The sequence below is a fragment of the Athene cunicularia genome, assembly GCF_003259725.1.
Source record: "Athene cunicularia isolate RWA chromosome 14 unlocalized genomic scaffold, athCun1 chr14_part1, whole genome shotgun sequence".
Lineage (NCBI taxonomy): Eukaryota > Metazoa > Chordata > Aves > Strigiformes > Strigidae > Athene > Athene cunicularia.
The window spans coordinates 16,392,980-16,415,128 of NW_020799118.1; the positions used below are offsets into that span (position 1 = coordinate 16,392,980).

At 50.6% G+C, this 22,149-nt stretch overlaps 1 protein-coding gene across 2 annotated transcripts in view; it reads left to right on the top strand.

Moving 5' to 3' along the window:
- Positions 1 to 4,350: 4,350 nt before the first annotated feature.
- The window catches only part of LOC113485713 (ankyrin repeat and fibronectin type-III domain-containing protein 1-like), a 255,680-nt gene continuing 237,881 nt past the window's right edge, over positions 4,351 to 22,149 (top strand). The window contains exons 1-2 of one of the 2 annotated variants that reach the window (XM_026859096.1): positions 4,351 to 4,465; positions 5,521 to 5,649. The gene's annotated coding sequence lies outside the window, so the exon portion shown is untranslated. Of the gene's footprint in view, positions 4,466 to 5,520; positions 5,650 to 6,899; positions 6,964 to 22,149 lie in introns of those variants that run through there. The other variant, XM_026859100.1, reaches the window with a different exon arrangement.

A 22,149-nucleotide genomic window follows, 5' to 3' on the forward strand; every position in this document is an offset into this window, starting at 1 on the left:
TTTTTTTTTTTTTTTTTTTCTTTCCCTTCTTTTTTTCCCCTTACACTTGGAGTAGCTAATTGGATAGGAAAACACTAACTGCAGGGGTGGGATTACTTCATGCTTTTGCAATGCTGTTTTGCTCCTCGATTTCAGTCCTTTCGCGTGAAAAGCGCCTGCCGGGCAGCGCTGCCCCGGCCGCCTTGGCAGCGCGGTCAGGGGCGGGCGCAGGCGCCTTTTTTTCTTACCAGATCTTCACTTTTAAAGCAGATTTCGTTGTCTCTGTGGCTGCGTTGATTTCGGAGACTTGCTCTTCTGAACCACGCGTTCAGCGGGTCCTGCCGTAATCCCGGCACGTTGCTGTGTGCCCGCCCGTAGGCTTCCTCATCTGGCAGGTTAATTCCATCACTAGGGCTTTGTTTTCTTTCGTTTTGAGGAGATTTCCATAGAAAATGTGATATCCAGTGAAGTGATGATGCTAGCAGCGTGCTATTTTCTTCCCTGCCTGCCGGCTGGTGTCTTGGCTGCTGCAGCCGTGGGTCGTCACAGTGTGGAGCAGCTCTGAGCTCTGCCTCATCCCCCTGGAGATTATTTTCCTTTTCTGTTGCTGAAAGTTGGTTTTCCTCAGGTTTGTCTGCAAATGGGGGAACAGGGAAAGTTCTCATATAGGTGGCATTGAAGTTCAGCCAGTCAAACCGGCAGAAATGGCTCTCCTAAGAGTGCAGTCTAGATGTGCTTCCTTGAAAAGCTTATTCTTGAATCCGAGCAAGAATTTAAGTGTCTTTTTAAAGAAACAGACTGAGGAGGCAAGTCCTGGTCTTTGATTCCTTTGAGCCACGAGTCAGCAGGGTGCTTAAACATGGGGATGAGCAATGTGGGGCCTGTCCTTGGGTTGGCTGGATGCATGTTTGCCCCCACAAAAATTGTACAAGTGAAGGTCCAGTTGTGTCAGTCTCTCACTCAGCTTTTCTGTCTGTGTTGCCCTTGAAAAGTGGAGGCAAAGCGTGGTGCTTGGGAGCAGCTTGCTTCTCCTTGCTATCTTTCCCCTACAGGTACTTTTTCTTGCTCTCACTTGACAATTACAGCAGTAAAATAGGGAGGGAGCTATTTGTCTTTCTTTATTGTAAATATTTTATCTGTCAAACAGTAACCCTAGAGATAATTAAAACCAAGGAAAGTAGCTTTGTACATTTTAAACCTGGGCTTCCCCTGATGGTATCATCCTCGGGGGTGCAGCTGTTTTGCCTTACTTGCTTGAATTAATTGCAGTACTGAGAACTCCCGTGTGGTCCCTGGAAGTCGTTCTGCATTTTGAAGAGTAGGACTTGCTGAGTAGCTGCTTTTCTTCTCATCTAAAGTTAGGAAAACTTGGTATTTCTCATAACAGTTACATGAATTAGCTTATGTCCCTTTTCCTCCCTTTCTGCAAACCAAAATCTACATCTATTTTGATGCTAACAACAGTCGTTTAAGTGTTTCCCCAGACCCAGGACACCTACAGCACAATTGACCACTGGAGCTGTGTCAATCTCAGATGTTTTTTTCGGGTGTAGGGACAGGGAGGTGCAGGGAAGGCAAATGCTTTTGGTGAGGTTGCTCCACGCTGCAGAAGAGCCAGAGCCTCTGCGAGGAAAGTGATGTAATCTTGGTGTCTCTTCCTGGAGAACAGCTTTCAGGATGAGGCATCTCCTGCCCTGTGCAGTGCGCGGAACTGTCATAACTTTATCAAAGTGACATCTGTTGTGATGTTAGGGGGGAATTATTTGCAGGTTTGATGTTCGTCTGGGTGAGAACTCGGTGACAACATATTGTGTTGGCTAATTAAAACAGTGGTCAGACGTGAGATGTTATCCTCAGAGTGGCAGTCATTATGCAATGGGTCTTTTAATTTATCAGCCCTTTTCCTCCAGCCACTTAACACTTCAGAGCAAACACTCTTCTGGTTAGCTTTAAGGATTTAATTTTTTTAAGAGGACGAATGATTGTCGTTTGTGCAGAGCTCAGCCACAGTAATTGTCATTCACTTTGTAAGCATCTATAACTGCGTTACACTTCGCAGCATCGTTAGTGCTGGGAATTGCAGGGGAGCCCTGCAGGGCTGGGGCAGAGGACCGTGTGTCTGGAGCCAGCAGCGGCGTGGCTGGGGAATCCCGGGCAGCACTTGGAAGTAGAACTGCAGGCGATGTCGCCTGTGGTGGGGAGCTGAGCCAGAGAGTAACCGAGAGCCCCGTCCGCTCTGGCTGCCAGTGGTGGGAGCTGGCGAGGCCATTGGGGATGCCCTTGGTGCACCGCTGGCAGTGCCTGGCTGCTCTCCGGCTACCGCAGCGCTGGGGCACGGTCACAGCTGCTGCTTGACACAAGCTGTGGGGCTTGTGTCTCTCCCCACAGGAGAAATGTGTGTTGGCTGCTTCACCAGCCCCGCACTGAGCTCAATGTCTGCAGCAGTGAGGGCCAGGGCTGTGCTCAGCTTGGGGTGGAGTTTCTCCTCCTTACAGCCTGCATCCTTTCCAGGCTGTTCTCGCTCTTCCCTTCTGACTTGCTTCAAGACTTTCCCTGCTTTAACGTTGAGATGTTAAATGCCATCTCTGTGGTCAGCTGTGGCAGGTGAGCGATGGCTGTAGCCTGCTGAGGCTGTGTAAAATGCCACAGCCTGTTTGATGGGGGCTGCAGGCCCTAAAGCAGAAAGGGACAAGTGCTAGCTCCTTCAGCTCCTGGGCCTGACTCTGCTGCTGCTTTCCTGCATCCCTGTGCCTGTCTGCTCAGCAAATGCTGCTGGAGCCTCCCACTATTTTATGTGGTTGTCTCAAAACCATGGTTTTCTATGTCTCATTGGGGCCAAGTCATGCCCTCCCACTGAGAGCCAGGGTGCTGTTTGGGGGGTGCAAAAAATATGAAGAAATGCCATGTAGCTGGAGGATGAACACAGAGCTGGGAGACAGCAGTGCCATTTCAGTGGTACTGAATTGTCCTGGGCAGAGTTACAGGGTGGGCTGGATGCTGTTGCTCAGGTGGAACCAGTTACTGTTGTCTCTGCTCCCTTTCGGCTCCTGGACATGTTGGGAGAGGGATCTCTGTGGCTGGGGCCATCTGACTCCCTTGCTGCTCCTCTCCCTCCTTGAAGGAGGGTTTGTCATCCTGTCTAGGTGCTCTGATGCTGTTCAAGCTGTGCCTTGCTTAGCCACATTTTGTCACTGAGGGCAGGGGACAGCATGAGGCCAGCTGGGATCACCCCATGGGTGACCTCACTCCAGGATGGTGCCTGTGGGAAAGGCAGTGCAAGAGCACAGGCCCCCCTGCTCTGGGGACTGAGGGTCTGCTCTCCCAAGACCCCCTGCACAGGCAGGGGGGACTTTACTACTGATAGTCTTGTGCTTGGGTCCCCTCTGGAGTGGTGGCTGATGTCCCCGCTGGTGCTCGCAGCCCTGGGTGAGCATATCTGGCACAGCTTGCTCTAGGTGGAGTGTTTGCACTAGAGAGCTCAGGCTTTCAAAAGCTTTAATAGGAAGTTACCTTTTGCGATAAATTGATGGCTTCATTTTTTTGACCTTTGAAAGCTTTTCATGTGTCAGCTACGTGTAGGAAATATAATTTTCCATGCTGAGAAATGGTGAGTTCTAGCTCTGAAGCAGAATGACTGATGTGATCTTTTTTTGGGTGTCTGACAGAGCTCGTTTAGTGTGAAACAAGGCTTGGGTCCCAGGCTGACATCCTCTGCTTCAGAGTCCACATCACAGCGGGGCTGGAAAGGGGAACCAGGAGAGTTTGGCAGAATTGTTTTCTTTTAATGGCTGTGAAGCTCATGAAGAAACACCAAGGTACAAGGACTTCCAGACGTACACAAGTGTTTTGGTAGTCACTGAAAAGTATCTTGAGGGAAGAAATTAAATGCTATAATGATGGAGGCTGAAGGCTGCTTGAACCTGAGCCCCTTAGCCCCTGGGGCTCCTCTGATGCCTTTCCTACTGCCCACTGGGGTCTGGTCCTGCTGTGCTGAGCAGCATGCTGGCAGATGTAGCGTGGCGCTGTGGGCAGCGATAGAGCTGTCACTGAGCTGTCATTTCTTCCTTTAGTGTTCCTGTACCTTCCTGGGGGTGTAGTGTCTGTGCTGTCCCTGTTCTGGGTGCTTTGCGGTTAGTGTTTGTAAGCCTCCTCTCCCAAATGAGAGGCAGCAACCTGCCTGTCCTCCTAAGAACTTGTCCCTGTTCCCCCTGCAGCTGCCATGGGTTGCAGAGCACCTAAATGAACACCCCAAGTGTGCCTGCGAGTCACTGTGGTGCCAGCACCCAGCCTGGTTTGGGGGATGAGTGATGTAATGTACACAGTATAATACCCCATTCTCACCCTTTTTTTATTTGCAGAAGGTATCTGGGGACAACATCACCTCAAGGTGTTTAGTGCCTGTGTGGTGCAGCAGAGGACGACTCTGCCCCTCTGAGTATCCAGAGTGCCATCAGGAGAGCTGCCCACTCATGTGAGCATGCAAGTGGTCAGAGTCAGGCAGGGCAGCTGCCTGTCTTGTATTTAGTGTTTTGTAGAGTGCTAGCAGTGTGGACAGGAGACCCCAGAAGCCCCTCTGAGATATTTGTTCTGCATCTTTCACTTGCACGTTCCCCTCTTCGTAATACATTGGTGTGTCATTAAATTGGGCAGAGTGCAGTTGCCCTCTGGCTTTGCTTGAGCTTCTCAGATTGGGCCTGTTCTTTTCTCTGCTATTTTGATTCAGAAACATCCCTCTTCAACAGTACAGGGGTGAAACTGGACCAATGTCTTCCTTAAAGGGGTCCTTTATAGGTCATAAGCTGAGTGTATCTATTGCTTATTAACCTGTGTATCGGGCTTGGTTGGGGACTGTAAGGCTCATGCACACAAAATCCCCCTAACCTGACCAAAGATGCAGGCAGTCAGCTGCCTTGCTAGACATAGCCCTGCAGTCCGTGTGTGTCTGCAGATGGCCAGGGATCTGCCTGGAATGACTGAGCCCCACAGGACCACGAACAGAGGTTTCTGCACCTTTTGTGCAGGTTTCTCCGCATCTGTGAGATGGGAAGAACTCTTTTTCCCAGGTCCCCAAGAGCGGAGCTGTCAGACCTTGTTAATTAGCGATTAGCAAGTGCTGGGAGGTTTTTGGCCGCAGGGTAAAGGGAAAGGGGGCGGGTTATGCTGGAGCTGTATCTTGAGGTTTTTTAGTCCTGCCTGTTGCAAGCGCAGAGGAAAGCCTCTGCTTGGCCTTGAAGCAGGAGCTGAGTTGTGACTGTGCCGTAGGTGGTGGTACACATCCCTATGAGCAGATGATTTAGTGATGCTGGGTGGACTAAATCAGGCACTGGCCGCAGGTGATGCTGAACGAGGAGTGTTTAAACCCCCCTGTGCCGTGGCCTGCTTCCTAATCTGCCTGCTGCTACCCACCGGGGTCCCAGCCCCTCTCCCTGCTGAGCAGCAGAATCCATGTCTGAGTCCTTAGGGTGTCATTCAAGGGGAGGCAGGTGTGTGTCTTCTCTCTGCTTCATCCTTGAAACCTGACAGACTGTATCTTCTTCCCAGGCGTGAGAAGAGATGCTTTGGCTGGGGCAGCTCGTTTCCCAGGCTCCGAAGTTGATATGTGCTGAGTGAATAGGGGTGTACCCCTGTTTGGGACTCCCGGCGGTGTCTGCGCATCACGCTGTAGCGGAGGTGAGATTACCATTCTAAATACACTAATCCTCCCAAAGGGCAAAACATCAGATGCGGAGGTGGCTCTTCATGGAAGTAATTAGGAATGATGTGCTGGTCCCTCATGTAGGAGGTCGGGACTGACTCGAGGGCAGTGGAAGCTCTCTTTAGTGGCTGATGACTTAAAAGGGGAGGTGAGAGAGAGTTTTAGGTTGCTGCTGGTCAGCTCAACAGCGTGTTTCTTGGGTTTAATACCTATGGTGTGAAATGTCACAGGATAGCAAAATTTCTAACTGCTGTGAGGCTTTGCAGTGAGTCTGAATGTCCAAAGTCCTTCTCTTCATTCAAAAAGAAGAGATGAGTTGTGGGTTTGTTATTAAGGAGGAGGAAACCTGCTGTGCAGGTCTGGCAGAGATCTGCCTTGGCTGGGGCGTGCCTGCTTTGAAGAGGCACAGGGGAAGGCTGCTCCACATGCTGGCACCTGGGGCTATTGTTTCTGGTTGGGCTGGGTGGTGTTTCTCCATGCTTCCAGCATCGGATGCAGATTGCTTCCCAGGGAGCAGCACTCTGGATATGCGGATGCTGGCTTGGGTTTCTTCCTATGCAAAATGGGTTTGTAGGAATGTACTGAGCTCCTTTACAAACCAGCTTGAGATGTAATGAAAGACATCACTGTGTAAGAGAAAAATATTGTTAGCAAGTTACTCATGTCATTAATGAGGTCAGGCCTTTTAACAAAATTAGTTTGTTTTGCTCTAATCAGTTTTAGAAGCTAGAGTGCTCAATAATTACTCATGCCCTTATGAAAGAGATGGGACAGCATGAGTATAGCTGCTGGCAGACTTCTCTGACTCTGCAATGAATTGTGCAGATTATTTTGGGAAGGCATCTTTCGAGAGACACAGTGCCCCTGGAGCAATGCTGGCAGAACACAGCTTCAGCTGGGAATGATCATGGTCTGTAGCATGGCTCCTCTGTAAAGAGCTGTCTGTAGGGGTGTTCAGAGAAGCATTAGCAGCAGGAGCATCTTTGGACTCTGCTGCTGTCTTCATTTTTACAATCCCATTTGGCATGCAGCATGCTAGGTGTCTCTCCAAACTCTTCCTTTCTTTTGTCTATGTAAATTATCAAGACCCCAGGAACTGTCAAATGCATCTGCTCTCTAAAATGGAAAATGCCCTCCTAGGTATTTGCACCTCTAGTATCTTTTCTTTGTTTGTTTGTTGTTTTGTTTTGGTTTGTTTTTTTTTCTGATGTCAGTGGTGTGTTCACGAAAAGGCAACCTGTGGTGGCCAGGATAGATGGGCAGGGTGGAACGCAGCTCGAGAGGACAGGGTACTGAGAGCCACTGCTGTGGTGGTGACTTGGCTCCAAAGCAGTGATTGTCAGCAGGTTGTGCTTTTCCTTACAGGTGCGATGGCTGCGCACCTGCCTTCTGCATATCCAGCTGCTGCACTGCAAGAGAAAAGCTGTGGTGGGCACAAGCAGGCACATTCTCCTGTGCCTGGCTCAGGGGAACGCAGGGTGGGCTGTAAGACAGTGGGACCTATCATGCCCTCAGTCTCTCTTGTAGACTCGTACCTGTAAAATGAGTCAGAGTGTAGCTTCTGATCCTGGCCATCCCACACATGCTGGAGGCGAGTGGTTCTTCTCCAGCGTCTGCCCGACAGCTCCCTGGGAGCGTGGTGGAGGGATAGCAGAGCTGCAGCACTGTGGAGTTTGTAAGGGAAACAACTCTTGCCAGCACTGTGGGCTCCATTGTGTTGTGCTCTCCCTTCTCCTTGATGGGTCCTTCCAACAGCCTGGGTTGGGCTTTTTCAGTGCACATGGCTCATCAGCTTCTACTGAAGTTGTCCTCTGCTGTGAGAGATTTTCTGCAAAAGGACAAGTTCATGCTGGAGCCCCCACCTTTCCCTCCCCTTAATCCCCTTGCTGACTTTAGCACTGCTAATTCTTGCTGTTTTTTTCCCTTTCCTTCCTAGTATTTTCTTCTGGCTTGGTTCAGATGTATTTTTAACCCTGAAACTGAGGGAACTAATGTTGGGTAGTGTCAGTCTCCTGGAAGAGTTCCAGGGTTGTTGGAACTGAGGCAGTTTGAGGGCTGTGATCTCTGCACCTTAGGGTCTGCCTATCTAACTGGTCATAAACAGGGAAGTATCACTTGTCCAGAGTACACATGAGGCTTGCTGGGTGTGATCCCACCACCCTCTGCCTGAGGTGTTGGAGATGACAATTGAATGGACTCTTCTCTAAATAAGAACCAGTGGGAAGAAATGCTTGAATATGAGTTTCTGTAGCTGATGCCATGTCTGTAGGATGCAAATCTAGCTTCAGAGCTCTGGCTGCTGTGTGGACCTGCTCCTCTGCTGCTGTTTGTGTTGTGAAAGCTCCTGACAAACAGTGAGGCTGTGTTTGCTGAGCTGCTATCTGTGGTAGCCCTTCTGCTCTTCCCCATACCTTTGTTCAGATTCTCCTCCTGTGGTGAATCAGTACAAGAAGCTGGACACATGAAAAGCTGCATACTGGTGTTGTAAGGTGGCATTTTTGGTGGTCTAGTCCCTGGGCTCAGGAGCATTAGTGTGGGTGCAGGGAAGGGACAGGTGCAAGATGTTTCTCCTTGATGAACTTTGTGGGGTTCTTGTTGGCCCATTTCTCCAGTCTGTCAAGATTCTTCTGAATGGCAGCACAAACCCCTGAGATAGATACTCCTCCTGGGCTACCTGCTCTTGCTCCCACCCTTGTGTACTTTCTTTTAATGTCTGAGATAACTGAGGAGCTCCTTGCTCATCTGTGCAGGTCCCTTGCCACCACTGCTTGATTTCCAGGGAGTAGAGATGGACTGTCCTTGAGCGTGGAGAACATGATCCACGACAGCCAACTGGGTCTCCTGGACTCTTCCTTCTCCCCAAGACTGTGTCCTGTGTGACACAAGCCAGTCACTGAACAGGCCAGCCTGCTTTCCTGGAGCCCAGTGCTGTGTTCTGCAGGCTAGTTGTCCTGTTTATGCCTCTTGGAATCCTGAACTCCACCATCTCATGGCCACTGCAGTCAAGGCTGCTCATGACCTTCACATCCCTGACCAGTTCTTCCTTGTTTGTAAGTACTAGGCCCAGCAGAGCATCTCCTCTCACTGGCGCCTTGCTCTCCTGTGTCAGGAAGCTGTCATCAGGGCTCTTCAGAAACCACCTGGCTTGCTTGAGCCCTGCTGTGATGTTCCTTCGGCAGATACTGGGGTTGTTCAAGTCCCCTGTGAGGATCGGGATCTGCAAACACAATGCCTCTTCCAGTTGTCTGAAGGTCTCAATACTTTGTGCTGATCAGGTGCTCTGTTGCAGACACCCACCACAATGCTGCCTGTGTTGATCTGTCCCCCAACCCTGAGCCTGAAGCTCTCAACGGGTTCATCGGCTGTCCTAAGACACAGCCTAATGCACTCCAAGCAACTCCTCCTCCTCCTCATTGTCTCACAGAGCCCATGTCCATCCATCACAGCACATGGTCATCTTGTCTGTCCCACTATGTCCTGTGGTCCTGGGGAGGCTTGTAGCCCCAGCCATGCCCTGGACCTGCCCTCACGCAGTGGAGGGAAGCCACTTCCCCTGCAGCATCCTGGACTGCGCTCCAGCTCTACCATGGGCCTCTGCTCTAATCGGTTTTGAATTTCCCACGTTTTAATTCCATTGAATGCCCTTAATTCCTGTGTCACGGAACAAGGAGAGCTCTGTACAGAAAAGCTCTGTTAGAAACGTGTATTTTGGCAGTTCTAAAAATACACCTCGCTCGCTGAGGCTTGTGCGGGGTAACCATAGCAACGTGGTTCCAGGAGCAGGGTTAAAAACAATTGCACCAATTAAGGGGAAAATAGAGCTGTTAAAATAGAGCTTATAAAACCTAAAAATTAAAAAACCCCAAACAACAAGCAACAAAGACTGCATGATGCTGTGGTCTGTGGGCCACTGAGTCGACTGAAATTGTCTCCCTTCCACTCTTAAGGAGCATCCCAAGTGTGTGTTGATAACCCCGCTGTTCCTGCAGAGCATCCGCGCTCGGCGTGCTCAGCCCTGCCTGTCGGTCTGCGCGATGCTGCCGCCTGGGCACCCGTGTGCACGGCTCCCAAGGCAGTATTAAACAACTGGCAGATGTGGGAATGTATCTTCTTGAAAGTGAAATGTGCTAGCTCAAAGAGAGCAGTCTGACTGAAACTTGGGCAGTGTTTTGAGGATAAAAACATGGTCTGAAGAACAATTTTGTCCTGCAGTGCTGGCCTGTGCGAGGGGGCAGGTGTGTGTTAAAACTTCGGTGCTGAGCCACAGCATCTCAAAATCAGTGGTGCTGTTTTCATTGATGGGGTTTGTTAGCTCTAGGTTGGCAGAGCAGGCCTGGTAGAAGCTACCAGGTGAGCCTGAAAACAAACCACTAATTTTGTTCAAAATATATTTGTGCTAATTGCTGAGCCCTAGCCAGGGTCAGAGGAAGCCTCAGGAATGTGCAACCAGCCTGCTTGCTGGGGATGGTGGTGGGGAGTGTGTCTTTGCCTAGAAACTTCTACTAGAGAAGTCTGGCAATATGGTCCTTCAAAAAGCTTGAAATAAAATTATTTCAAGGACGTTTTTGATACATCTCACAGAAAAATATAATGGAAGGATTCAGAGTATCCCTTTCCAAAATATTCCAGGGTTTTTGCAGATGTCACAGGTGTTTTCCCTCCCTGGATGGCTGTTCTTTGCCACCTCAGCATGCTGATGCTGTCCCATGTTTGTTGGGTGCTGTAAACAAGGGGGCTTGGGTGCAAATATGCCTCTGCCTGATGCTCTGGGAAATTTCTGAACTGGGAGCAGAGCGTGACAATGACAATGCTGCCCATCCCGGGGCTTGAGGCTGGGCTGGCGATGGTTCCTGCCTTGCCTGTTCTCACCAGGACTGCTCAGCTCTGGTCTTGATCAGTCCCACTGACCCTGAAGAGCCCCTGGAAGCTCCTTGCTGTCTGTGGTAGCACTGCTGAGGAGGACCCCAGGGAGGGATGCCAGTTGCTTATTGGTTTTGCTTGCCCTGAAGCATACAGGCATCGCTGTGGAGTCAACATTGGTGGAGGAGAGGTTAAAACTGTGCTGGGCTTGGAGCGGTGGATGTAAACCAGAGGTCTGTGGAGAGGAAGGAAGCGGGGGCTGTGCAGCTGTGCTCAGAGGATGCTGCGCCTGCTAGAAAGCAGCACTGGGGTCTCCCAAGACAATTTAGGTGAAGGAAGCCACGATGAAGTCACCAGTTTACTTGGCTTGGTGATGGCAGGAGGTGTTGTTAGCGGTACTGGCAGGGATGTGATGAGAAGTTCAGAGTAAAGGTGTAAGAAGGCAAATGGACATGTCTCTCTGGTGTGAGCAAGGGCACAGTCTCCTGGCTGGCAGCCTGCTGTGTGGTGGCTGAACTGTCCTGCACATGGGGTGGTCAGTGTTGAGCACAGCCATCACGAGAGAGGGATCTCTGTGTCTCCAAGAACTGGTCCTTCCCCACCCCTTCACTCTGATTGCGAGTGTAACCTCGGCTGTGCCTTGTGACTGCAGGCTGAGCTGGTGGTTTGGGCATGACTGCAGGTGGGCACAGCAGGCTGGTGTTAGCCCCTGGGGAAGGCAGGTGTGTGTGCCCCTGTGGCTCTTGGTGATCCCTGCTTTGCTGGACCTGGGGGAGGGCTCCAGCTGGCCGCGTTGCTCCAGGGTGGAAGAAGTGCTGCCCCTTGTGCTTCCACTTGCAGAGATGCTCTGGATAGGATGGGGATTGGAGTCTTTAAACTGGTTTAGGCAAATTAAAAACATGTTAGGGTGGATGTCCTTAACTTGCTTTGAATTATGGTTTGCATTAATTTGGGTTAATAGAGCTGGAGGCCAGCTTGTAGCGTGGGTTATTTTGCATAGGTTAAACAAAGTGTGCATGAAACTGTTTTGGGAACTGGGCCAGGCTGGGGAAGAGGTAGAGCTGACAGCAGGACATAGTGGAAGGCTTAAGCGTGCCTGGTGGCAAAGCTGGCAGCAAGTGAAGGCACTGGAAGCCTTCCCAGGCTCTGACTTGGGTCCTTGGCTCCTGCCCGGGGCTGTGTGCAGGGTGAGGACTTGGCGGTGAAGCTGGCGTGGTAGAGATTTAACAGGGACCAGGCAGCTGTGTGCTCTGGTACCATCAAGCTGCTGAAAGAGTGAATGGTTGATCTGGAAGGACACGTGTGTAAATAGCTGAGAAGTCACCCTGGGACCGGACCTGGCCACCCTCAGAGCTGCGGGAGCTCCAGCAGATGCAGGTTTGGCTTGAAGCCTCGTTGGGTGGGAGGGAGGAGAGCAGCAAGATTTCACCTCACTCCGTAGGCTGCTTGGGAAGGGCTGTCCCAAGGGTGGTCCCTTCAATGTCGCCTCCTCTCTAGCTGTCATATCTTGCACATGTGGTACAACTCTAGCGCAGTTCAGCGCTGGTTTTCCTGCATTACTCTGCAGGCAAACTAGGGTGCAACGTGCTTCTGTTCCATCAGCTCTTTGTGACCCTTTCTTTGGCAGCTCTGGCGTTTGTTTGGTGTCCGTGTGCCTCTGTGTTCCTCTTAGCAGGAATGCTGCGGAAGTGAAATCACATGCTTTCTTCTTTCTATTGCCACCGCTTCCTCGGTGGCCAGTCCCCTGCGAAATGCCTCTGCTCTTCCAGCTGAGACAGCGAGAGGGGCTGCATGGGGATGATGCATGTGTAGGGAGAGGGGAGGAGGCAGCATAAAGAGCTACTGTTCCTTCCCTGTGTGAGGTATAATGTCAAGTGGATTTTTTATAAAGTGTGCTTGCCCTATTCCTGCAAAATTAAAATTAGTTCTAATTAAGTGGAGGTTCACCTCCACTGTGCATGCTGCAAATTAATGGAATGTGCAATTAACTTATCTTGCAGCACTAGAGGTTCTTGAAAATTACTTGGAAAGAAATGTAGCCCTGTATGTGGCTTGAATTTTTAATTTATGTTAATAGCTCAGGTTTGAATTAATTAATTTTAAATGATGGACCTTTGATCTTTTCTTTTTTTAACCACTCCTCTTTCTGCAGCTCAAGTATATCTTTCCAACTCTCCCTTTGTTGTGAAATGAATTGGACAAAAATACATAATATGTTAAAACCATGCTAAATACACCCTGAACCACAGCTGTGGTAAAGCTTGTCTTGTCTCCATGGTGCAGGTGTCTGCTGTGGAGCCATCTCTGCCGCTGCTGGTGCCCCCTCCAAGGGGAGGGCTGCAGCAGGATCCAGAGGTTTAGGGGAAGACATTATGTTATCATCTTGGCATGAGTTCTGAGGGTAAAACCCATCCCATCACACTGTCTGCTTTTGGAGGTGGTAATTTGGGTTTGCAGTTCATGTGTTTTGAATGTAGCTTCATCTTTTCTAGACAGTCATCTTTTGCACTGTAACTTTCCCTGTTGCAATACCCAGGTGAGCACAAGCAGGTCATGCTCCTGTTTGGTTTACCAAGCCAGAGAGGACTGAAACATCCCTGAGGAAAATCCAGCATGACCTTTGCAGGAGAACATGCATTTCCACTTGCAGCAAGCTCCTGATGCTTCTGTGCCCCAGACAGGGTGGTGAGGGCCTGGTTTAGGAGTGATCTGGGGTGCAGCATGCTAACTCACCCTCCTGCTGGGGGTAGTGTTGGACTCGCTATTTCATAGAATCATTAGGTTGGAAAAGACATTTAAGATCGAGTCTGTTGTGGTTTGAGTCCAGAGGGAAAACGAACATCATGGCGCCATTCACTCACGACTTCCCCATTAGGAGTGGGAAGGAGAAAATAAGTAAAAGGCTCATGAATCAAGAGGAGGACAGCGGGGTGGCTCCACCATTAGAGTCATGGGCAAAAGACAGACTCATAAGGTGAAGAAAAATAACATCACTTTAATTCAAACTCTAACAAAACCAACACTTGACAGAGTGGGACAGTGAGAAGTGTTACCACATCTCAAAAACACCTCCCCTCACCCCTCCCTTCTTCCTGGGCTCAGCTCTGCTCCCAGTCTCTTTGCCTCCTCCCCACCAGGGGCTCAGGGGGAAGGTGATGGGGTTACAGTCAGTCCTCCTCTTCTTCCTCCTTGGTGGGGCCAGAGTGGGGGCTCTTTGTGTTCTCTCCAGCTTCAGTGTGGTTCCTTTTCACAAGAGACAGTTCTCCGAGAACCTTCTCTGTCGTGAGTTCTTCCCATGGCTGCAGCCATTCCCAGGCGGTTCCGGCGTGGCTCACCCCTGTGTGTCGGGGTCCTCCCAGCACCCAGCTACAACAGCGGGGGCTGCTTCTCCCCTCAGTCCCGGCCTCACTGCTCACAGCCACCTGCTCCGCTGTGGGGCCTCCGCGGGCTGCAGGCGGATCTCTGCGACACCGGTGACCTCCATGGTGGTGCTGGGGAGTGTGTGGTGTGACCCTGCCATCTCCCCACGGGATCCAGGGGGGTTCTCTGCTCCAGCACACCTCCCCCTCCCCCTCTTCCTCTTCCTTCCTTCCTCTGACCTCGGTGTTCACAGAGGTGTCTTTCTCGTAACTCCTCCTCACAACTCCCACTCCTCCTCCCGCGTTCCCCTTCTTAAATCAGTTATCACAGAGGTGCAGCCACCATTGTGAATTGTCTTGGGGCTTGGCCTTGGCCAGAGGTGGGTCTGACATGGAGCCAGGGGAGCTTTGAGAAGCTTCTCCCAGGGGGCCACTCCTGTAGCTCTACCCGGCCCCCCTTACCAAAACCCCTGCCATACAAACCTAGCACAGAGTCCAATCATGAACTTAACACTGCCAAGCCCACCACTGAACCATGTCCCTGAGCACCACATCTACACATCTTTTAAATTGGTCCAGGGGTGGTGATTGAACCACTTCCCTGGGCAGCTGACAGTCCTTTCAGTGAAGAAATTTTTTTTTCCAGTATCTAGTCTAAACTTTTCCTGGTGCAACTTGAGGCTGTTTCTTCTTGTCCTATCACTTGTTGCTTGGGAGAAGAGACCAACCCCCACCTCGCTACAACCTCCTTTCAGGTAGCTGTAGAGAGCCATAAGGTCTCCCCTCAGGCTCCTTTCTCCAGACTAAACACCCCCAGTTCCCCCAGCAGCTCCTCACAAGACTTGTGCTCTAGACCCTTCACCAGCTTCGGTGCCCTTCTCTGGACACACCCCAGCACCTCAATGTCTTCCTGTAGTGAGGGGCCCAAAACTGAACACAGTATTTGAGATGTGGCCTCACCAGTGCCAAGTACAGGGGGACGGTCCCTTCCCTAGTCCTGCTGGCCACACTACTCCTGATACAAGCCAGGATGCCCATGGCCTTCTTAGCCACCCGGGCACACTGCTGGCTCATATTCAGCTGGTGTTGACCAATGTTCCCAGGTCCTTTTCCGCTGGGCAGCTTTCCAGCCACTTGTCCCCAAGCCTGTCGTGTTGCAGGGGTTGTTGTGACCCAGGTGCAGGACCCGGCACTGAGCCTTGTTGAACCTCATACAACTGGCCTGGGCCCATCGCTCCAGCCTGCCCAGATCCCTCTGCAGAGCCTTCCTGCCCTCCAGCAGATCAACGCTCCCACCCAACTTGGCGTCATCTGCAAAATTACTGAGGGGGCCCTCGATCCCCTCATCCAGATCGCTGTTAGAGGTCTTGAACAGAACTGGCCCCAGTACTAAGTCCTGGGGAACACCGTGTGTGACCAGCTGCCAACTGGAGTTACCTCCATCCACCACCACTCTTTGGGCCTGGCCACCCAGACAGTTTTTTACCCAGCGAAGCGTACGCCTGTGCAAGCCGTGAGCAGCCTGTTTCTCCAGGAGAATGCTGTGGGAAACAGTGTCAAAGGCTTTACTAAAGTCTAGGTAGACAACATGCACAGCCTTCCCCTCATCCAGTAATGGGGTCACCTTGTCATAGAAGGAGATCGGGTTAGTCAGGCAGGACCTGCCTTTCATAAACCCATGGCTGACCGGGCCTGATCACCTGGGTGTCCTGTACGTGCCATGTGGTGGCACTCGAGGTGATCTACTCCATAACCTTCCCTGGCACCGAGGTCAGACTGACAGGCTGGTAGTTCCCCGGATTCTCCTTCCAGCCCTTCTTGTAGATGGGTGTAATCTTTTCTAACCTCCAGTCACCTGGGACCTCCCTGGTTAGCCAGGACTGCTGGTAAATGATGGAAAGTGCCGTGGTGAGCACTTCTGCCAGCTCCTGCTGTACCCATGGGTGGATCCCAACAGACCCCATAGACCTGTGTGTGTCTAAGTGGTCACTAACCATTTCCCCTTGGATCATGGGGGCTTCATTCTGCTCCCCATCCCTGTCTTCCAGCTTAGGGGGCTGGGTACCCAGAGGACAACTGGTCTTACTATTTGAGCTATTCCAGCAGTACTTTAAAATAGCAGACGTCATCTCAGAAGTTTCCCAGTCCCTGCCAGAATGTTGACCTTGTGAGGCTGGCTTCAGCTGAAGCCAAATCCTCTGAGAATGGTTGTTTTCTCCCCTCTAGCTTCCTTTCACTGTGTGCTTCCAAGCTGTGCAGACCCATGGGTGACTGGATCCAGATCCAAGCCTGCCTTCCTGGGTCTGTGTTGATGGCCTTGCTCCTGGCAGTCCCCTGGTCTGCCTCTGGTGGGAAGCTTTGGTTTTGCCATTCCCAGCTCCTTACCTTGTAGTGCAGGGCCTGGCTGGGGCATCATTGTGGTCGCCATCCAGCAGACCAGTGTTTCTGAAGGAGTGAGGTCTGTCTTTACCCTTCCCTCCTCAAGCCCTTCTGTGCATATGTTCTGGTTTGCCGGTCTTTGAATGCCAGCTGTGACATCTCCCAACTCAGGGAGGAAATTGCTTGTCCAGAAACTCAGCATATCTCAGTCCCCGTGCTCAAACTTGCAGTTTTGAAGATGAGTCCTATGGTGTTCTGCTTGCTGTTGCTTTTTGCTTTGCCTTGAGGTTGCTCCCTTTTCTGCACATATCTGGCAGTTGGGTTGCCCAGGGTGGTGGGTTTCTAGCTGGGAAGAACAAGTTTATTGGGGGGAAAGAGCAGGCCTTAAAGGTGAGCTCATTGTTTTCTCAAATCAGTGGAATTTGGAGGAGGAAGCAGAAGGTGGGCAGCAGTTCCTAGAAGTGGTCTTGCTCTTTATTTTTGTGGTCAGTTAATGCTTCTGAAATGATAGTAATGGCTGCTGCCCATGTGGGAGGGGAGAGCACAGGGGAGATCTTGGAGGAGGGGGGAAGAGATGCTGAAAGGCGCTGCCCATGGCAGTCTCTTCTTCAGCGGAGTGCCTGAGGTGGATTGCACATGTTAAGCAATCCTGGTGCTGGTGCAATGCTGCTGGGCAGTTTTGGGGACCCAGTGTCCAGGAGAAGAGAGAGTAATGCTTTGGAGCAGTGGCCATGTCCCAGTGTGGGCTCCCCCCTGGGGTGGTGGCATGCAGTTCCTGGCCACGGCTCAGCCAGCACTGGCCTCGCTCACCTGTTTTGGGGCTGAGGTGGGCAATTGTCAGTGTGGGAGGACAAGGTGGCTGAGGCTGGAGAAGGGACTCAGCTGTGCTGAGCCCTCTCCAGCAAGTCAGAGGGGCTTTTCTTCAGCCTTGTGGAATGGGGGAAGCTACCTGACCTTTAGTGCAGATTTGTTTCTGCATTACTTGCTCTTCTAAGGCATGGCTGAAAACAGGCTGTAGGGGAGAGGGAGCCAGAACTCTCTAACTGAGATACTGGCATCATCAGGAGCATTTCTTGGAGAAACAGAGCAGAAAAAGAGCATGTAGAGGGAGTAGATTTTGTTGTTGGTGATGGATTGACTGCCTGTGTGGAGATACAGACACAGCTCTGGGGTGCTACTGTACAAATGTAACATGAGGGTCACAACCTGTTTTGTCACCGTTCAGTGCAAAGAGATTGGGAGCAGCCTGTCGTCTGGCATTTGGGCAGGATTTGGAGGAGGCTCCGGAGGTGCTTGCTGCAAACCTCACTTCTGAAAGTGCTAGTGCTAGTGCTCGCCTCTGGCAATTGCCTTGCCTGTGCTGGCTCAGTCCCCTGTGGTGGCTTGCGCTGGGCTGGGGGCAGAGTCGTCACTGACATGAACATCCATCCCCGGGGCTGGCAAAGGGATGGCGACCAAGTGGGCACAGGAGCCTGTTGTGACACTGGCAGTCTGGGTCCCCGTGTGCCTGCTGATGGTGTATCATTTCAGTGTGGCAACGGTGCCTTGCTGGTAGTTTAGCTGAAGTCTCATGAAATCTTCATATCTTAAGTCTGTGTGACCTATTCATCTGCCTTTAGGCACTGGGCAAATACAGAGGCATATTCAATAAAATGCTACCAATATTTGCAATTCCCTGAGAAAAGAGCTCTGTGACTCTTGAGGTTTCACCTTACATGTGGTTCTTTCTTACTCTGCTTTTCAGGTTCAGATCTTGAAGTGCCTGGCAGAGACACAAGACTGAGCTTTCGCAGCCAGGGAATTGAAGGGCTTTGTCACCTCTGCCCGTCCTGTGCCCCACACTCGTGACTGTCTTGCAGTCTGTGTAACGCTGGTATCTGCCTGTGATGCAGGCAGATACATGCAGTGGATCTAAACCTCTTACCCAGGGGCTGATGCTGTAAAATCCCGGCAGCCTGGCCAAGTGCTTTGGGGCCTGGTGCCGGAATTTCTGCCCTTCTAGACCATCCCTTGGGACCAGACACCTGGTAGGAGTCTATGCAGAAATGATATATAGGAATACTGAGGAGTTAAGCACGCTCTCAATGCAAAGAGGTGTCGTGATGAGGTGGAGGAGTATGCCTTTCATGAGGGCGGGGATGGTGTAATTTATTAGGAAGCTAAGTTTTCTTCTCTGTCATGGAGAACATGAGAGAAAGCCCCATGCCTGATAGCAGACTGTTGCCTGGAGAGGAGGGTGAGGTGCTGGCATGCGGTGAGTATGAGGGTCCTGCTTCCACCCCGCTTTGGAGCACCACAAGTTGAAACTCAAGGGTGCTGGGTTTCAGCTACCATTCGTTGACTGATGTGTCGGCTGCTGTGAATTCAGTAGTCTTTCCATTCCGCTCCTTTGAAACTTGGAAGAAATTTTTCTGTGCATCTACACCAAGCAGATGGGGTGAGATGGGAAATTTCCAACAGCTGAGACAAGCTGTGAGGGTTGCTGAGGGATGGCGGCGTGGGGTGTACTCGTGTGCTGCATCATTTATAAACCCAGACACTTAAAAGCAGGGAAGTGTGCAGTTAAGGGCATTGTAAATCTTACCTCCACCCATATCGCCAACATGAAGTGTTTCCTTCATGCCCAGTGCAGGGAAGATTACAGCTTTAAAGGATCATAAACTATCCTTTTTATTGCGACATTAAAATTCAAGCACAACTAGAAATCCTTCTGCAGAGAAGTGGCAATCGCAACAGGTCTGATCCTGGGCTTAAGTATGAGTAACTTGGCTCGGCATAACCAGAGGGATTACCTGGGGCCAAATCCAGTGACAGCAATGTTGGAGGGGAACGACACACATGTTTTGCCATAGACTTAGGTGGATTTTGTGAGTAGAGTGGGAGTACATCCCATGTGTGTACATAGACAAGCTCAGAATGTGCTAAACCAGCAGTCTGTGATCAGCTGAGTGTATCTGAGGATGTTCCCGCTTTCCCTTCCCTTCTCCTGTTTGAGCTGCCTGTTTGACCTCTCAGCTGAGCCCTGAGCTGTCACTTGTTCCCAGTTCACCATTAGTGATATGAGATGGATTTGCCATAACCTCTGAGTCAGAGCCCAAGCATAACAAGGTTTTCCAACTAAGCTGTGCTTACAGAAATGTTCCCAAGACATGTTTTCTGGAAGGGCTTGGAAATTCAATTGTAAACAGAGATATCAAAAATATGTAATTATATTATTTCTCTATTTCCTTTGAAACTATGACAACGTTTCCAAGTGACTGCAGTCCTCCAGAGCTGGGGACCGGGTATCATCCCTGCAGGGTGGTCCTGGTGGTCACCTTCAGAATGGTGGCTGTGGATTTGCCCCATGTATCTTTCCTGAGATTATGGGTCTGGCACCATCTGGGGGTGCCCTGGGCAGGGTTATGTCAGCATCTTCCAGTGGATTTGGGAAGAAAACGGATCTTCTGTGCATCTCCAAGGATCCTGTTCATCCCGTTTGATCAGAGCCATCGGGCTTATGCTGGGGCTCCTCTGAGCTGCTTCTGCAGCCTCTGGGGTTGTGTGGTGAAATGTGTGATTCCATCTTTGTTTAGAAAAATGTCAAATGTCAGCACTAAAGTCAGCATTTATGAAATTTCCTAAAATAAGTTCAGGTAGAAGTTTATACTTGCTCTTCCTCAGTATGTTTTCAGATATGTCCCTCAACAAGCGTATGTTAAGCTAGGACCACTGGTCCTTATAGCAAATATCTGTACTATATTTATATCCTCACCTTCACACACTTCTCCCTCCTCCTTATAAGAGGGTGATCATTGCCTGAAATCAATACAAAACTGCCATTTTGGCAGCTGTTCTCATCTGGGTTTAAAAGCAATATATGCTTTGAGTGGGACCTTCGTAAAACTTCAGGGTCTCACTAGCTCTCAACAGTCATCTTTGAAAAATGTAGAATTTTTTTTTTCTTTGGATTTCTTCCAAGCTGAGTGCTTTGGGGTTTTGCGAATGTCGAGAAGCAAAGACATAGCTTACACTGGGATTACAGAGTGTTTAAGCAAAGCCTTCTGGTGAAGCCGCTGCTGCAGTGATACTCCAGCACAATCTGTGGCAGAAGCGTTTGTTTTTGTTTGCTGCACTGATCTCACATTAGGATGGGTAATGGCTGTTTGCCCAAACTGTGGTTGTGCTGTCAGTCACAGCAGCAGAAGCATGAGCTGGGAGCTTTGCACCAAAGGACATTGTGCTCTTTGCACAGAATTGAGTCTCTGAGCCTCATCGGGCCGGCAGCCAGACACACAGGAGGTACATGCGTATGCATCGCTCCCTGAAGCTCCACCAGCCGACTCTCCTCTGGGGTCTGGTGTGCGCTGATGGGTCCAGGTGCTGGCTGGGTGGTGGAGAGATGTTCTTGGGAGAGCAGCACCCTCGGTCCCACGGGCTTGGTGCCCCTGAGGGGTTCAGCTCTACTGTTTCTTAATGATGATGCTCAGGCACTGGAAGAAGGGCCTTTTAGGTATTGGAAATGGGGTTGCATGATAAAAGGCAAAGGGCAAGCTGCATGGTCACGTTTGGACTGTTAAGGATGGAGAAGTCAGTGGTGGGGCCACCTAAGGACTGGTTTGGGCGCTCCATCAGCAGTCTGAGAACAGGAATGAACAGTGACCTGATCTAGGCTTACAAGACCATAAAGATGGTGAGTCAGATGAAGGTGCAGCTGTTGCTAACCTCATCTCTCAATACTAAAACTAGAAGGTGGTAGTGAAACTAGTGGGTGGTTACTTGAAGAAGATGAAGGTGCGGCATCACTGAGCAGGTAGTGAGTACCTGGAGCTTGGTGCTGCAGTAGCTTGTGGAGGCAGATGGCTCGTTTGAAAGGCACTGGGCAGATTCTTGCCCAGCAAGTCTATAGATGGATCCAGAAAGGACTTGCCTGGGATTTACCCACTGACATACCTCATCCCATAGTTGATGCTGGGAGAGTCCAAGGGAATGGACCATGGGGTGACCAGACTTCTGTGCTTTCTCTAAAACAGCCTTTTCGGAGGAGGCCAGGGCCAAACAGCAGAAAAGCCAGGTGTTTCTGGTCTGTGTGGGGTGCTGAAGTCTGCTAGGGGACACCCCAAAGGTCACAACAGATGTGCTTAGGGCAAGAACTTGCAGAGTCTTTCTTGAACTCTGCCCAACCACAAGATGTGTCTGTGGGCATTGCCAGGATAAACTTTTTCTATTCAGACTCGATTTTGCCTCCTATAAGGACTCTTGGTTGTAGTCTGTAGATTAGATGTCTCTGTTTCTTAAATGAATGTACTGGGCTGCAGCAGGTTTCACTTGAGGTGTGCAAAGGTGCTTTGGGAGCCCAAACCCTCCAGAAAGTGGAACTTCCTTTCCAAAGCCAAGGGGACCTGTGCTGGGGGCTGCTGGTGGTCCCTACCATGTAGGTCTTTACCCCATGCCAGGGTCAGGGTTGGCAGAGCATTGAAGGGCAGCAGAGGGAGGGGGTCAGTGGAACAGGTGATCTGGCCCAGGAGGAACAACGCTGTTTACACTGTGTTTGTTGCAAGCCAGCGATTCGTTGCCAGCTTTAATGGTAGAGCAAAGCATATTTACTCAGCTTGTTTGGATGGCTAACAACTGCTGGATAAGAAACTGTCAGATGGGAATCAATTAGAGGCTTCAGCTCTTGAGTGAAAGATCATATTTGACATCGATGCCCTGTGAAACTGAGTAAGGACAATGCTGCTATTTATATGGTTCTTTTCTGGTTCCTTCCCTTCTAGCTCGTCATCATCTTTGCTCTAATATTAGAGCTCTGGCCGTCTGTGTGCTGCTCCCAAAGCAAGCTCTGACACCAGCCCTTTCACGTGGTTTCTGTGAAGAGATCTTTGTGTTTGCGGGGCG